General features: G+C 41.8%; 1 long non-coding RNA gene across 5 annotated transcripts in view; it reads right to left on the bottom strand.

The window, feature by feature from the left end:
• Positions 1-11,462, bottom strand: part of LOC119516567 — a 116,151-nt gene extending 104,689 nt beyond the window's left edge. For all 5 annotated transcript variants that reach the window (XR_005213318.1, XR_005213321.1, XR_005213317.1 and 2 more), the window contains exon 1: positions 11,227-11,462. This is a non-coding gene — a long non-coding RNA (uncharacterized LOC119516567). The remainder of the gene's footprint in view (positions 1-11,226) is intronic.
• Positions 11,463-15,452: the final 3,990 nt, after the last annotated feature.

Genomic DNA, 15,452 nt, shown 5'->3' with positions numbered 1-15,452 from the left:
GTCCCCATTTCCCTCCCTGTATCCCTTTCAGAGACAAGCACAGTGTCTGGGACATGAGGGGCTTGATACATGTTGGCTACTAATTGGGTAGTTGAAGAATTTAACTGAATATGGATATTTTGCATCATTTCATAGAGTGGGATATTCATGTTGTAGCAGAAATCCTTCAAATAATTGGAACTTAGCCCTTTAGCAATCTCACCTATTAGTCAAATGTCCCAAAGACACAAAATAAGAAAACAAACAGGCAAAATCTCTTTGCATCATTTGGAGTTGAAACGATAAAAATCCCAGTTTTAATGTCAAGTCCTCGGCTCATTTTGAACCCTCTAGATCTTTACGCAGATGCAGGTTGTTCTAAATTTACATATATAGCTCTCTCTAACCAACTTCCATAGTCACAGTTCTAGTTCTCTCCAGATTAGAATAACACTATTCACACTGAGAAACATTGCTATTATAAGAAATAATAATGAATGAGAAAAAAAAAAAAAGAAACAAAACCAAAGCATTAAAAACCACTAGAAACTAACATAAATCACAAAAGATATAGTAGTCTAGGACTATCTAAAATAGCAGAAAACAGCCCCGCAGAACCCCACAAAGATCATGGTATTACATCACAATTTTACTTTCAGTTTGCTCTTCTTAGGAAGTAAGAAAACTCTATAATAAATTTTAAAGGCTCTTTATACAAAAAGAATACATTTTTAAATAGTTAAATTGCTTACAAAACAAACATCCAGTTTCCTGGGCAATTGGCATTTCTGCATTGACTCATTATTTCCTGACACACTCAGCTACCTGACATTGCACCCTTTTCATCATTAAATCACTTTTATCTCTAAAGCAATGAAAATGGTATAAGAAATGGCATTGCTGTGGAAGCCAGGTCTTCAGCTCCTCATAGTCTTTGCCAAGATCTTAGAAATGCAGCCTGTGCTCACTCTGCTCAGTGTACAAAGCATTTCCTCTCTGAGTTTGGACTCTGATTTACATGCTGTATCTGTTTTCACCCTTTATGTTCCTCCTTTTTCCTCTCACTTTATTTATAGTAAATCCTACCCTGCTATCCAGGAGCAAATGTGAGTTTTTTAACAAAATGAATCAGGATACACAGTGCAATCCTTTAAAAACAATGGGGAAACACGTCTTACGTGTACACACATACACAAAGCAATGGATGGATCTCCCTCTCTACACACTGCAGGTAATTCTGTTGGTGATGATTCCAGTGGACTGGAGAGCATGTTAATAAAAATCCCAGGTTATGGGAGCAGCACTGGGCTGGTTCATTTCTTCTTGCATATGATCTGTCACACACTGCAATCACCTCATTCTCTCTTCCTGCTTATGTGTGCTACTGGTAAAAAGTAGGAGGTGAAGGAGGAGAGAGGGAGAGAAGGGAAAATGGAGAGAACAAGATCATGGGCCAATGAATCGAGTCAAGTCAGCAAACACAATTTACAAGGCCCTGTGCTCAGTGTTGTGGGGGAATCTGACATCATCCAGGCTTTGCCTGGTGTGAGCAGTAGCCTGGCTGGAGAGACGATTATGTGCACGTGTCACAGGAAGCTCAGGAGAGGCTGGAATAAATCTTGATTGGGAGAGAAAGAGGCCATGAGACAGGTTTCCTGAGGGAGACATCATTTAAGCAAGGTCTGAAGGATAAAGTTGGGGATGGGGGGTAGCATTAATCCAGGTGGAAGAGAAAACAAGCAAAAGCCAGAAAGAAAGAAGGAGACGGGGTAGTATCCGATATCAGGAATCATTGGCTGAGACTGGGGCTCAGCGTAAATTTAGAATACAATCTAACCTCAATCAGAAATGGCCCTATCCCAGAGAGCAACTTGCCACAGCATTGTCTTCTCAGGACCGCCATTTGTGTAGCATTTTAGAGTGCATCAGTGGCTTTCCCATTTTCACCGAGCCCTGACGTCAACTTTAGAAGTGGAGACTGATATAGGAGTAGATGAGGAAATCAAGATCCAGAGACCCTGCATTACGTTTTCAAGGCCACAGAGCCTATGTATCACAGAACCCAAACTTCAAACATCTTCCCCAGGCCCATTCCTTTTTTCTCCAAACTTTGTAAAATAAAACACAATGCTACCTACTTTCTAGTGCTGTAAGGAAATAAAGCTGCACTGAGAACAACGAGATGTACTGAACCCAGAGCCCAGTGGCTGGTTGCACAGTTCTCTAGGGCAGGGGTGGGAAAACTTCTGTAAAGGCCAGGTGATAAATATTTCTGGCTTTGCAGACTAGGTGGTCTCTTGTCACAACTTCTCAACTCCATCTGCCTTTGTAGCATGAAAGCTGCCATAGATGACACGTAAACATATGGGCATGCTGTGCCAATAAAACTTTAGTTACCAAAATTTGGGCAGAATTTGGAGTTGGCCTGTGGGCTGTAGTTTGCTGACCCCTGCTCCAGAAGTTTTTAAATTGGAGCATGGACCGAGAGAAAAGCCTGGATTTCACCTTGGGGAAGATCAGCTTAAGGTCAGAAAAAGTCCTGTGGAGGTTTCCTAGGGTTCCTAAAATTCTGCTTCCCAAACATGAGACAACCCGTGTGATAACCACGTTTCAGAAATGGTGCCAGCTCTTGCAATTACAAAGATGGATGAGGAGAACACATGCTAGAAGAGGAGAGAGCTGTGGCAACAGATAGTTTTGTGAGGCATGCAAGAAGCCTTGCCTGAGACAGGACTGGGAGCTGTGGTCACACAGGGGAAGAATATGGAGTCCAGGCTGGGTCAGGATCAATGGAGTCTTTGTAGGGAAGGTGATGATGCTTGCTTAAGTGTTAGGGAGCATGAAGAGGAGTGAGCTAGTCAAGGTGGGGTGGGGTCCAGGCATCCAAGTAAGCAGACCTGCATGAGGGAGAGAACTGTAATGTACATGCAACTCTTTCTTATTCACAATGTGAATTTTGAGGCAGGGAATGGTAACAATGAGGCTTGCCAGGCAAGTCAGGGCCAGCCCATGGGGGGCTTTATATGGCCAGGCAGAGGAGCTTTGATTATATCTTAGAAGCAAAGGCCTCTGAGATGCTTCACCCTTGCACCTGCTGCTCTCCACCCAACTCTCTGAGTTCCAAAACTGGGTTGCTTGATGAGCTCGTGAGGAGGGAATTCCCACTGGCACAAGGGCTGAGGCCCAGCTTCTCCTTGCTGAGTATGTAATGTAAAGGGATCGTTTCTAAAATCCTGGAGGGCTTTTCCTGGAGACATCCTCTCTACTGATATAGTCATAATATTGACTCTACTTGGAAGCCATTGCCTGGGTCTGGGTTCCTGCCAGAGAGACCCCACAGATATGGATCTGTATGCTCTCATGCTCTGATACCCTGTGCCAGGTGACTGAAGAAACCTGGCCCTGGTATCTTAGGACCAAGCCAACAGGGCCGCTGGCATTCCTCATCCTTTGATTCAGGGCCACTTGGGAAAAGAATGTTCTACACTTTTGGAAAGGGGTTTGGTACTCAGCTATGACAGCCAGTGGGTCTCCCTTGAATACACATTAGAATCATCTGAAAACTAAAAAAAATTACCCATTTCTGGGCCCATCCCAGACCAACTCAATCAGATCATTGAGAACAGGGTTGGTCATCAGTATTTTTTAAAAGATACCCAGGCAAGGTACACACAGGGTTGAGAACCCTTGTCCTAAACTCTCCGTCACCATGCCTGTAGACCTGTCAACCTCTGGGCATAGATAAAGTCACACCAACATGTTGCTCCCTTAGATCCATGTGTGCCTGAAACCTCTTTATCCAGGAGAGGATCGTGGTGGGGCCCTCAACCAGTGTGTCTCTAACTATACTATGCATACCAATCATAGAATCATAGTGCTTCTCTAACTATACTAATCATACCAATCACATGAGGATCTCATTAAAATGTGAGCTCTGAGTCAGTAGATCTGAGGAGTGGAACCTGAGAGTCTGCATTTCCAACAAGCCCCCAGGTGCTGCTGACCTGGGGACCAGACTCCAGCGCAGGACAATTGATGAGAACAAAGTTTCCCAACAGTAGTTCCCGGTGACAGCTGTGCTGAGGCCGCCCCTCACCATGAGCAGCCTTCTTAGTGTGTCCTGCTCTTTAATTTGTATGTGGTAAAGGTTGGCAATTGCTTGGGTCTATAAGGCTCTTCAGGCTAAGTGGGAGACATGGGAAGTGGAAAATAGAGAGATGCAGGGACAGGAACATTCAGGGAGGAAGGGAGTTATAAGGTATTAGAGAAAAAGAATGCCCATGAGAGCTGGAGAGCCCAGGTGAGGCTTCATGAACGAGGGAGGTCTGAGCTGGGTAAGACCCTGAAAGACAGAAAAAGTGAGGAGGGGCTACTGGGAAAAGAATAGGAGGGCACATGCCCGGGTCTCAGTTCCTACACTGTTGACTTTGCCTGCTTCATCTCCTTTTACATTTATTAATCTGTGCACCTTCCTCTGGGGTTGCAATTTTTGTTACACTGCACAGACATATTTTTCATGTCTGACTCCCACTGTCTGCTACAGTACTATATTTGCCTTGACTCAGGTCTTGGCTTGTGTAGATAGGACAGTATGAGATATTCTTTTCTTTTTTTTTTACAGCCTAATAAACTCCTATCCATCCTTCAAAATCCACCTTAAATTACATCCTACCTCACAACTATTCCCTAACCATCTACTTCAGGCAACGTTGATGGTCTTCTCTTTTATGTCCTTGCAGTTATCAACCCTCAGTTCTGTAGCAGATGCCTCATTTTGTAGCGTGGGTAGATTACAGTGTTTCCAGATTCCCAACACATGCAAAACTTTGGGTTTCAGGAAAGAGACACTGCAATTCCCAAAGATTCTAGAATATTTCTAAAATCATAAATTATACTGTATTTTTCATAGCATTTTTCATGCAATTTAAAGTGATGAATGACCAAAATAACATACAGTGGATCATTTTTCTGTTACAGGGTTATATTAAGTTTAAGATGTTTTCTATAAAAATGTCTTATAATGAATGCATGATTTATTACTACTAACTGATATATTGTGACAAGAGTATATATTTCATTAACAAGTAAAAATTATCTCTGCCTACTGTAGACATTTGATAATTAAAAACACTGAAAGAAGGGTACATTCACACAAAATAAATGCCAAATAAAAAACACTTTGAAAATGAAAGATACAATCATAAATATTTAATAATTTTAGTTTTCATTCTTAAAATGAAATATCAAAGCTCTCAAGACATTAATTCACCTATTTGATAATCTTGATCCTAGTTTCATGACAAATATTCCAGACATAGAAAAATCAATTTCGTTTCACCTTAACATTGGTCAACCAGTTACGAGTACATCCAAAATCATCTTCTAGTTAGGCTTTGCACTCAAGTCCCTTCATATAAGCTCATTTCGTTTTCATTAATGGAAATATTTTGTTGTCTGCTTGCCCTGATTTTGGTTTTTTTTGCAGATTCAAATTTTAATTTTCATTAGTTTCTGATACCATGACGGAGTCTTCCATGACATTCATATCAACTCTACATTTCTTCTTTTAAAATAGTTACAAAGATCTACAGCCTGCAGTGACTATTCAAATACCAAGCAGTGCCAGCAGCAGATAAATGCTGGATTCATCTGTTTTTGTTTTTGTTTTTTATTTTATTAACTTCATTTATCAAAAAAAATTCTATACAAAACAAAACAAAGGGTTAGGAAAAACAAACATCCTGCAATAACTTCATCTTTAATTCTCCTACCATAACATAAGGCACGACCTATCGTGCCTTAGAATATAAACAATGTGTTGTGTTTTCTTTTTGCGGCTGGCGCAAATGTTTGTTTTGTAAACCAGAAAGTGTTCTTCGGACATTGGATGTTATAATTGTGCAAAATGGAGGGGATAAATAATAGATGGAGGAGGGAGAGACCTACCCACAGCCTGGAGCGTGCCTAGAACAGCTGCCCAAGGAGTATGGGATGGTAGAACAACTTGGAGTTAGAAAGCGAGAGGAGAGAGAGAACCTTCCAGGAGAACACATTTGGTGGAAGTGGGGCTGGTTGAAGAGCCACCCAGCTTGGCAGAAACAGAGCCCTCAGGCAAGAAAAGACTGGTCAGCAGTTGCTCAGGCTAAAGCTCTCCCTTCAGCGCCATTATTTCAGCAACAACCAAAACTGGCTCTTGTTTCTAATACATGACCTGGGCCCTCAGGGCCTGCCCCTTCACAAACCAGCCCCATCCTCAGGGCTGCTGGCTGGGGGAACCACTCAGCAGAGGGCTGAATTAAGCCCTCCAGGCCTTGATATTTAAAAATTACTTTTCACCAACCATTAACTCAGGTGGATGCTCTTCTTTATAAGATGTCCCCTCATCTCCCTTCCCCCTCCTAGGCACTCTCAGGGCATTTAGCTGTTTGCTTACAGGCCATTAACTGACTGACAAGGTCTGGGGAACCCAGATTCGAAAGGTGAGGAGAGATAATAGCAGCCTCCAGCCTAAAGACCAATTAGAAAACAAGGTACAGGAACCCTGCAATTATGAGATACTGCCTGCTCTGCGGATGAAGGTCAATTGTGTTCTGATTATTCCGAGAGCATAAATTCCATTCCCCCATCATCGCTCACATACCACAAAATACTTCAGAGTCTGTGGAAACTCTCCCGAGGCTTTCTCCACTCAGCTGGAATGCGGTGGAGCAGCTACCTGCCACTGCTTCCCTGCTGCTGCCCTGCTATGCCGCACCCTCATGTCTTGTCTAGACCCATGTGATAAATTCCCAACTTTTCTTTCTTCCATTCTTACTCTAACATAATCCATTCTTCCAGAGAAGCAGGATGATCATTTTAAAAACATGCGTCAGATCATGGCACTACTCAGCTGTGAAAATTTCCAGTGGCTTTCCAGCACAGGTTTAATAAAATACAAATTCCTTTCCTGGACCCTGGCCCTCTTTCTTCAGCCTCAGTCTGGACCCAGCACCTCCACTCTTGCACTTCGCTTTGGCCACACTGGCTGACCTGCCCCTCAAATAAGCCCTGCACAGGCTACCTCAGGACCTTTGCACAACTCATGTCTCTATTTGGGTCTCTCTGGCTCCTGATGCTTCTTATAACTCACTGCTCAGCTTGAAAGCTCACCCCTTAAATGTCCTTTCCTGACAACTTAGTGCAAAACCAGTGCCCTGCAGTCTATCTGAGCCCTCCATTTTAATTCCCTGCTTGGCATTTATCATTCTCTGAAAATTTTCATTTTCATTTGTTTGTTTCTTTGTCTAATTTGTATTCCCACCTCCTCTGCCTGGCATATAAGCTCCTTTAGAGCATCTGCCTTATTTCTTGACACTACCTGTCTTCCGATTTAGACCGTTACCTAGCACAGTGGGTGCAGTATAAATATTTATGAAGTGAAAGCTTGGAGGCAGAAGCAACACCAGTTACTTTTTCCTGTACATGTGGTCCTACAAAGTGAAAAAAAAATGTACTTTAAAAATATTCTCCACATTTAAAAACTTTAAAAAAATTCATTATTGCTGCCACCGTTTAGCAATCTTTCTTCTACTTGCCTTAACTGCCATACCCATGATGGGCTTTCTCTCCCTTTAAAGCTTCAAACAGCCTCCACTGTTACAGAAGTATTTTCCTCAGCTAGACTCTGTCTCTCTTTCTTATATATCCATTGGTTCTTAAAACCATACACACAGAAGGTAATCCCTTTTGCATCTCTTGCAGGTTTATGAAGATTGAGACCTTAGGCAGATAATTTCATTTCTCCAAGAAGGTTAAGAATGAGAATCAGAGAGCTGGAATCTTGCCTTAATTCTGCTGCCAAAAGGCTGCATGATCTTGGAAAATTACTTCACTTTTCTAGGTGTCAATTTCCTGACTTAAAAAAGAAGGAATTGGTCATAGGAGAATGGCTTAAAGAATTTAGGTGAAGGAACGAATGCATGCTAGGAGATACTGTGCAGCCATTTAAAATCTTTTAAATAAAATCTGAATGACAACAGAAAATGATTAGGGTAAACATTGGAACTTTAAATTCTAAATATGTTTCAGATTATATAGAAAACGTTTAAATTGTTTAGGAAAAAATATTGACTGATTAGAGAAATTATACATCAGGGGATTTGGCATGTTCTTTATTTTCATCTTTCACATTTCTTTATTCTCAAAGTCATAGTCAATAACTACATAGTGCTTCACATTCAAAAAAATTAATAACCCTAAAATGCAAGAAAATGACCAGGCAGTTTCCAAGTACCTGTCTTTCCCTGACAGCCTATGGTTGCAAGCTCCTCAAACCATCAGGAAACCACTGTAGTTGTAGATTTATCTGCATGTACTTCCAGGTTCTTCTTGGGGCCCTTGCCCTGAGCGGGGATTCTGGGGGGCGGGGTTTACAGCAAAAGCCTACCCAGGCTTGGCCAGTTAAAACACTGCGTTTCCTTAACCCCAGGGCTGCATTTAGGGATGGGTCTGGGAGCCAAATGAGTCTCAAAAAGGACGCTGGGTATTCTTTGATCACTGGGATCACTAATTAGAACTGTCAGAGGCTCCATATTTGCCACCACTTGGGGAGTGTTTGCCTTAGAATAAAGTCAACTTGGAAGAAAGCATACCTGGAAGAGAGAAGAAAAGGCACCAATTTTGTTGACTTCATTGAACCCCTGGATCCAGTTGAACCTGAAGCAAAGTCATATCTTGAACCTCCTGGCTACTTGACCCAATAAACCTCCTTTCTTGATTAAACTAGTTTTGAGATGGATTTCTATCACAACCCAAAGACTTCTGACTAATTTACCCTGCTTGTCATATGTACAGTTCTAACTTTGCTTTTATATTGATCCTCACTCAAGCAATAGCAACATATAACTGGAGTACACCTTAAAGACCATTTTTTTCCACCCATGCAAAGCTTCTTTTCTTGTGCCACACAGCCAATTAGGGCAGTCTATGTGTGCCTCCAGGTCCCAGATTGACAGCCTGCCTCCCTTTCTATTCCAAGGTGCTTCTGACTTTGATTTTGGGACAAAGTCAGAGCCCAAAAAGCCTCTTTGCACATATTATCCAAGTCATGATTGCAATTGGCTATAATCTGAGAGCAAATTAATGCTTAAATTAATATTTCAAAAATTCAACATGTTGTCACTGAGTACTTAACCATCTCTGCCTGACCTAGAGTTCAATCTTTAGCTTAGATCTTTAGCTTCAATTCTTTAGCCTACAAACCATCCAGCTTATAGCAGGCAAGAACAGGTGCACAGCAAGCCAGGCAGTAACGGGCAGCACCTCATAAGCAGGTGAGGCCTGGAAGACATCGGTGCCTTCACCCTGCGGTACATCTGTCTACCTGGAGTGGGCCTGGCACACAAGTCCCCATCAACCTTCTGAGCTGCAGCCTCTGGAATACCCACAATCTTTTTAACTGGGCTCTGGGCTTCTGCTTAGGTTTCCTGTGTTTTTGTTTTAGTTACTGCACTTCTCCATGAGGTCCTCAGTCCTTTTGTGAACTGTGAAACTCGTGGAAGCCCCTGACCTCTTCCAGTGGTTAGATGCTCTCTCTTTCCACCTGCAATCGGGCATAATTCTCCCAATAGCCTGGGCTATACTCTGCGTGTACCAAGATGCCCAAGACACAGTCCCTGACCTCAAGGAGCACAGATTAGAATGATCAGTGATACTGCGATACAATGTCATATAACAGAAATAACACAGGGTGCTTTCAGGTCAAGAAGAGAAATTCTTAATGATCACTAAGGAGGAAAGATAGAGGAAGCTTTTTGGAAGAAGCTTATTGCTAAAATCAGTCTTAAAAATGAATAGAGGTCACACGGGTTACTGGAGGGGTTGGTTTAGGCAGAGTCCAGGCTATACGCACTCAGAGAAATGAGAAACGTCATGAAATATGCAGGAAAAAAACAAGCAGTGAGCATCACTAAAGCATGAAGCGAGTCACTGGGAATAAGGCCAGAAGAGAATAGAAAGGGAAGAGAATGGAGACCAGTTATGCTAATATCAGCTTGGTAGGTTCTAGGAAGGAGCTTGAAAGCAACCTTAATGCTAATGAGAAGGCACTATGGGGATTTAATTAGGAAAGTAACATGGTCATATTTGCCTTTCAAAAAGTGCAGTTAGAGGTGCAATTTGGAGGAATCTGCTAGACACTGAGACCCAAATATATGCCCTATTGTGAGCTTTGTTATACAAGGAGGCTTCCTAATGCCAGCCCCTATTCCATGGATCAGACATTTTGGAGGTGGATCCCAATTTGGGTCATCATACCCGGCATGACTGGGCTCCATCCAGACTGTTCCAACAACCTCCCCATCCCAAAGCCCAGGCTTACTCCCTGCCCACCCTTCCTTCTTCACATCTATCACTCTAATCCCCACATAACCCAATGCCAAGGCAACCGAGGCGATGGCACCTACCAAAAAGCCAGGCATTAGCCTTATTGTTTTCCATACCTAATCTAATCATCACAAACCAAACATTGCTCTGCTCATTTAGCAAATGATGGAAGAGATGCCAGGTGAGGCTGACTTCCCTGGGATTGTAACCTAGATCTCATGTTCTTTCCAAGTTTACATTCATATTTTATTTGCTGCTTTTTCTATTCGAAAGCACTGTGAGTCAATGGGCAATATTTAGGCATGCCAAGCACAAGGCACTATGTCAAAGGCTCAATGACCAAAGGTAAAGAGGAAACAATTCTATCCTCCAAGGAGCCCTAACCTGTCGCAGCATATATTTAACCACATTCTTACATGAAGAACCGAAACACCAAGGGGTCGTGTGATTGTCCCCCATGCCACACAGCTAACTCGTAACCTTAGACCAGGCTCAGAATTGGAATTTGGCACTGCAGAGCCCCTGGCACCTTCCATCACCACCATCCCAGGATTAATCCAAAGGCACAGTGAGCAATCACCTGCTCGTGACAAGCTAATCACATTCCAATCTGCAACTGACATATCCGAGTGAGATCTGGAATTCCTCATCAGCCAAATTCTCTTTGAAACGGTCTCGCTGATTTTAGAGGTGCCTTTAGGACCAAAGTGCAAGATCAGCCTAGCTCTTTCTTTTCAAAAAGGAATTAAGGAAATGGCGAAAGACACGCAGCAATCAATCTGTCTGAGAGCAGTGGCCAGCCCACGGCAGTCTGACTTTTCCCCACACACATAGCAGAGGCTTGGCCCAAACAACCAGCAGCCGAATCCCGAAGCCTCGTCTCACCTGAGAAAGGTTTTCCGCCGGTGCTCCCTTTGTCACAGCATCAGCAGATTCCCAGCCATGAGAGTTTCATGCTTGCAACGTGGCTTTCCTGCGAAGCACCAGTACAGCTTATCAGTCCCGTCAGCCAGGCAGTTGTCAAAGCATCGCCCAGATTGCAAAATAAGATCGGGATTTGGGAAACCTCTCCAGGGCTGCCAGGGGTGCTTGGCACCGCCTGGCGCGACCAGCCACGTCCGAGCTCCATCCAGACTGCTGACCTGGCACTGGCGCTGTGTGATATAACTCGCTCTCACAGGGAGGCTTTAACTGTCTCTTCCCCAAGCTCAGAGCCCTCAAGTCTCTCTAAAATGCAGTTTCCTGTGATGCCACTCGACTGACGTCCCCATCTACTCTCTGCCAGGGCTCCAGTTACTCAGGGGTTCACAACCCAATCCCTGCAAAAGATGCCAGCCAAAAATTCATTTCTTTTAGCAGAGTGATGAATCCCCAAGCTTCTGTTTTGCGTTGCTGTCTCTTATTAGTTAAACCAATTAAAATATGCTACGAGCATTAAGATATCTGTAAAGATTCTAGTGTTTTTCCATAAATACCTACCGACCAAAGTCATTTTGTTAGTAAAAAATAAAAATAAATAAAAAAACCAAGCCAGGCAACCATTCCCTCATTCCTGTATAACATGTTGTTCTCATTTCATTTATATGACTTTAAAACTCCATATGGAAAGGATATGGTTGACTAGGGAGACATGGATTACAAAAATGTAACTGGATAGGAAATTAATAATGCACATTAGAATATGGATTACATTGTGGGAGGAAAGTGAGAGTGACATCAAAAAGCACTGATGAGTCTAAGGATACCCGGGTTCCTATTTCAGATCTAATACTAACTTAACCACACAGATTTGTGCAAATTGTTTGGTACTTGAGTTTCAATGTCTTCCCAGGCTTGCAAGCAGTAAGGCTAGTTGACTTCCAAAGTCCCTTCCTGCATCACCTTTCTGATATGTTTTTTTTCTTGAGCCGAGCATTTGTACTTACAGGTTCTAGTGGTGATATGACATAGTAATTAGAATCACTGAAGACTTCCAGGCTTCAAATCACAGCTGTGCCCCTTACCAGCTCTGTAACATGGACAGATTATGCAACCACTCGATGCCTCAGTATCCTCATTTATAAGGTAGGGAATCATTACCTGTCAGACTGGTTTATATGGTTGTTGTGAGAATTACAGAGTTAATATAGATGGAAGTCATCTAGACCAGTGCTTGGTCTATGGTTTGTGCTCCATAAATGTTGGCCACTATTATTATTCTATTCTTGGTCCCATTTCTACTGCAACAGAAAACTACCTTACTATCTCATCCTTACTGGATGTACATACCTCTCATTGAATAAATGTGACAGTTGATCCAGTTGATGCTTGAAAGGTTAAGACCAGTCTTCAACCTTGGTTATGCAGCAAAAACAGCATTTAATGAGCACTTACTTTATACCAGGACATTCTGCAACATACTTTTTCTCTGTTATCTCCTTTGTTTCAGAGCACTATGCAAAGTGGTTTTCCTTTTGGTAACCATTTAAAATACCTCCAATTATAAAACAAGGGAATGACAATATAGAAAAGTTACAAAATTTGCCCAAAGTGATGGATCTAGTTAGTGGTAAATCCAAGATAGGAACCCAAGAAGACTGACTCTAAAGTCTACCTAAAGAGTGAAGTCATTGATCGTATGAATTACCTGAGGAAAAAAGGGGGATTTCAACCAGAATATAGAAACTAAGATGGGAGTGATAGATGAGAGTTTTTCTTTCTCTTTTCAAATGTAATAGTGATCTCCAATGTTTTATTTGATTGTTCATCCTTATAAAAGTTTTTGAGCTTGGCCTTCCCAAATAATTATTTATATATTAGTTGTGTGTGTGTGTGTGTGTGTGTGTGTGTGTGAGTGCCTGCACGCATGCAGATATATCATCTGTTACTATCTCATGGTGATACATGCAAATTAGACAAGTTATATTAACAAAGTTGGATATAAAATATTTTTTCAAGTAATTGTGATAATTTCACAATTTTTGCCTAATTTATTCTTATATATGATTATGAGTGTGTCCTGAATATAAAATGTGACCTGTGATCACTCAACATATGACTAAAGGGAATACTGGCATAACCCAAGGCACGGAGAATCAGTAAGTTTAATTTCTTTCTTATATTTTAGATGAAAAAGTTAAATGTAATCATAATTTCCTAACATTTCTTTCTGAATCCTAGTTGGAACAAGGCTTTCAAACCTGGGAGAATAAGCCAGACTTTATTATATTAAAGTCTGTTGTTACTTTTCTCTCTACTTGGTGACTTCTGAACTTTTGCTATTATAATTATAAGGTCCCAACAGTGAACCTATGGTGATGGATGAAATCAAGAGAAAAAATATTCATTCATGCTTGGGCCAGAGCTTAAATGAGAAGCAATACCGCCTTTATCAGTCAGGGTCCAGTGAGAAGATGGAAGGCACTCTGGGTATTTGGACAAGGAGAATTTAACATCTAGAGTCATCAGTTAGTAGAATCTGGTCAATTACTAACAACTGTAAAGCAAGACTCAAAGGTACAAGCAGGAACAAAAGAACAGTCACCACCTGTAGACTGAGAGAGAGAGGACAATAAAGAACCTAAGTACTAGGAGAGCACCCACCAAACACATATACACACACACACCCTCAAAACTGAGATTCTGATGTCTTCAAAGGGGGTATGCTACTTCAGGAACTCATACCATGTGGTGTACACATCTTACCAGGAGATGTGTACAAGCATGGTCTGCTGGCATGTCCTACTGTTGCTGGATGGTGTGATTACACCAGTGATGGTTGGCAGAAGTAGCCCACCTTTGCCAGGAAGGGTGGGTAAGGAGGAGCTGCTTTGCAACAGCAGCTGGAAGGAAGAATGGGGCCATGGCTGCTCAGATCCCACACTGAATATTACTACCACTACCAATTATGAGCATCATCTTCATAGTAGTAATGTTAAGGAGAACTTGAACCTATTGAGTGGCTTTCTGCTGCTTAGTGCCTTTCAGCATCACCCCATTGACATCTGTTGATGAAGCTTAATGCCCCTCCAGCTGGCAAAGGAGACATGCTTACAGCATCCAGCTCCAGTACCACAAAGCAAGGTAAGGCAAGTTGGGTTTAGAGTTAAGGGAAAAATGCATTGATCACTGCCATGTGACCCAAAGGAAAACTCTTAAGGGGAAGTGGAAATGAAGATAAACAAAGAGGAGTCACCTCTCCTCAGAAGAAAAGTCATATTGCACTGCCAGTGTGGTATTTTATGGTCTTTTATAAAATGGCTCATTCTCTCCACTAATCTATCTGACATTTATTAAATCAAAAATTACAATGACATGTTCAGTATTCTGGTCTCAGTACCAAACAAACAACTTTGTACAAATATTGGAAGATGCCTTTTTATCCATCTTGAGACTTCTCCTCCCCTGAGATTTCAATTGCCTTCAAGTCATGGCTGACTTGTTCTGAGTATTGTTAAATTTACATGTTTCCATATGAACTGCACGTGTTGTTCTCTTTCTGTGCAACTTTTCTTGATGAGTCCAGGTTAGTTAATGACTTCTCTCCCTTTTCAACCTCTATTCTGTCTGTTGTTTTCTCTTATTGAAATTGTCACCCTGATATTCATTTGCAGATATATTTCTCTTGTGGGTCCCTTAAATAGCAAAGGCTGTGTCTTATTCATCTTTGTGTCTTTTTACTCTAGTCCAATGTATCTCAACCTCTGCACTATTGAAATTTGGATCTTAGAATTCTTTGTTTGGGCAGGGATTTTGTTGGTGGAGGTGGCATTGTCCTGTGGATTGTAGGATGTTTAGCAGCATCCCTGGCTTTACCCCCCATATTCCAGTAGCACCAGTCCAGCTGAGACAACCAAAAATAATGCCTCCGAACATTGACAAATGTCCTCTGTGGGACAAAATCAACCCTTCTTGATAACCACCATCCTAGTCTGATTACTGGCTCAGAATTAATATTTGAAAAAAATGCTTGTTGAACAAATACCGCATTGCAATGGAATTCTTTAAATATTACATAAGATGGGACCATTTGACAATTCATATCTATAGATATATTTCTCTCAGAAAGTGTAAACTACAGATTCATTCAACTAATAATTGAATGAATATACTGAGCACTTATTCTGTTCAAA

The sequence above is a fragment of the Choloepus didactylus genome, chromosome 20, assembly GCF_015220235.1.
Source record: "Choloepus didactylus isolate mChoDid1 chromosome 20, mChoDid1.pri, whole genome shotgun sequence".
Classification (NCBI taxonomy): domain Eukaryota; kingdom Metazoa; phylum Chordata; class Mammalia; order Pilosa; family Megalonychidae; genus Choloepus; species Choloepus didactylus.
The sequence above is the reverse complement of the archived record's forward strand: the minus strand, read 5'-3'. Positions and strand labels throughout refer to the sequence as shown.